This window comes from Echinops telfairi, unplaced genomic scaffold, assembly GCF_000313985.2.
Source record: "Echinops telfairi isolate 266 unplaced genomic scaffold, ASM31398v2 ScPeMD7_443;HRSCAF=831, whole genome shotgun sequence".
In the NCBI taxonomy this organism is placed as follows: domain Eukaryota; kingdom Metazoa; phylum Chordata; class Mammalia; order Afrosoricida; family Tenrecidae; genus Echinops; species Echinops telfairi.
In genome coordinates, this window is record NW_022104341.1 from 11,140,895 (window position 1) to 11,143,526 (window position 2,632).

The following is a 2,632-nucleotide window of genomic DNA, read 5'->3' on the forward strand; positions in this document are numbered from 1 at the left end:
AAGGTGAGCATTATGGAATGCCAGATTAATAGAACAAAGTATTCTTGAGAGGATACTTACTTCTTATCTTGAGGGGAAAAAAAAGAAATAGTGGATTGTGCAGATGACTAAGTGAGAACTTATTTGGTATTATTATTGGAACTTATTTGGTAATATTATAAGTGCCAAAAATAAAAATAACTTAGTGTGTTAGCTTTGTGAATTGGAACATATTCTGTTATTATTATTATATTTTAAATTTAAAGTGAGAAAAGCATGCAAAAATTAAATAGGTATATATGTTTTCTACTAATTCTACTTAATTTTTCTAATATTTGTCTATAAAGAAATTAGTGCAATGTATAGTATACATCTAATGATATATATTTGAAATGATATTTCAAAACAGGTAGATTATTTTAATAAAAAATCAATAAAACTGCTTATTATTCAAGAAAAATTACTAACCATACTTGCTTTATTCCTCTGCCCCCTCGTTCTCCTCTACTCTCTTCTATCCCACCATTCTCTTGTTTTCTTTCTTTATTGAGATGAGTCATCAAATACTCAAAGATATCTATCTGGGTGACTTTGTGGCTGTTTCCAATCAACATATGTACATACATGTAACTCCATGTAGTATCACTTACTTGAGATAATGAAATTCTATGAAAAATGGGAATAAATTATTATACCACACATTATTTTCTGAGTGCCTTCAAAATGGGACATTTATGGTTTTTTGTTTTGTATCTGTTTCCACTTGTGAGTTTCAGAATATCAAGTTATTTAAAGTTTGGTACTGCATGGTAAATTGTGAGTATTCCAGAGATGTAATTGAGACATAATCTTGGTCAAAGAGAAAGTTTAACATATTATATATTTACATATAACATATAAAGTATATAACAAGTAGGAAGAAATTGACTATACAATGAATTTATTTATTAAGAATAAGCATTACAAAAATGCCACATGGAAGATACATTTTTTAACTTGATAACATAGAACAAAGTTTTCTATAAATCTATACACAAATTTTGCTTTTTAAATATTCTTCATAAAATTAATGTAAATATATACATTTATGAAAAATTCTTGATAAATGAAAACTAATGAATTCATCATTGCTTTTTATTTCCATTTTTAAAGGATAATTATATTTGTTCCTGAAATGATGTCTAAGGAAATCAATTTTATCTTATCATCTTTCCAAGGAAGCTGCAGTAGGAGAAAATTATTTTATAATGGATATTATTCAGAAATTTTTCCACTGGACCGTAGTGTATCACATTTATAGCCCTTTATTTTAGTGCATGTGAAATCTACCATGTGTTCTGTAAAAAATTTTGTGCATTTAAACTTGTGTGATTTGCAAATAATCACTCTGCAGTAAAACAGCCGAAAAATGTTTCTGAGGTTTAAATCTTAGTTTTTTTCAGTATTTTTATACAATATGTAACCTGAATATGTAATAAGGAAATTATTTTTAACTATAATGTAAACTTTTTGATCCATCACACATTCATAGCAAGTTGCTCTGCCCTAATTTTCTTCAGTTATTGGTTTGACAAGATGATCTCTTTTCTCTCACAATAGACTATATTTTTATTGGTGCCATCAGTGAGGGGTATCCTATTGCCTTATTGAATATCTTCAATAAGATTACTGCTTGTGGTACTTCAGCATTTCTTCCTGTATTAGTCATTGTAGTAGATTATTGATATCATGTCAACTTGAAGACAGATAAAAAACTCTAGGGGTAGAGTCTAACCTGTCAATCCTGTCGCAGCCTGATGACCTCTCTTTCTGAACGTTAGGCTTTCTCTCTCTTGCTCTTTCTCTGCCTTTACCTTCCTGCTTGCTGCCACCCTGAAACTTTCTGGCTCTGCGATGCTATCACCACCGTTGGATCTCCATGGCTTTGCACCCACCAGCCTATGATATTCCTGCATTCGACATCATTGCATGTGGTTGCGTTCATCTGCAGAGGGACGTATAGGGCAGAATTGGATTTATGTGCTTGAGTTGGACGTTTTCTTGATATATAATTACTTCTTGATATAAAGCTCTTCCTTACACGTACATGATTGTCACTGGATTTGCTCTCTAGTCAATTTGGCATAACACAGTCATCTTATTTAAACAGATCATTTTTCTAACTATTGATTTATTAGTACAAAATAAATAATTTAATTTATTTCAAATTTTAATCAAGCTCTTAAATCATATCATGGTTTATTTTAGTCTGTTCTTTCTAAGGTAAGATTCTTTTCTTAGTATTTAATAACAACACTGTTGTATCTAATAGCACACACACTCAATTAAAAAAAACGAAACTAAACTTTTTATCCCCCATATAAATTCGGTATAAAATTCTATTTTCTTTTTCCTCCCATTACCCTCATTATAATTATATTTTTGACCTGCAAGTTGACATTCTGGCATCGTTTCTGAAACATATTTATTTCTAGGCTTTTATTCAAATAATCTCTCTTAAAACTTTCCAGAACAGCTGCAGGCATACTCAAACAAATCCGATGACTTAATTAACTATCAAATTAACTATCAAACCACTAGCCTCTAAGATTCTGACAACTACATTCTAGTCGGAAGTGTCCATAGGTGGTACAAATAGGTTAGCCTTCAACAA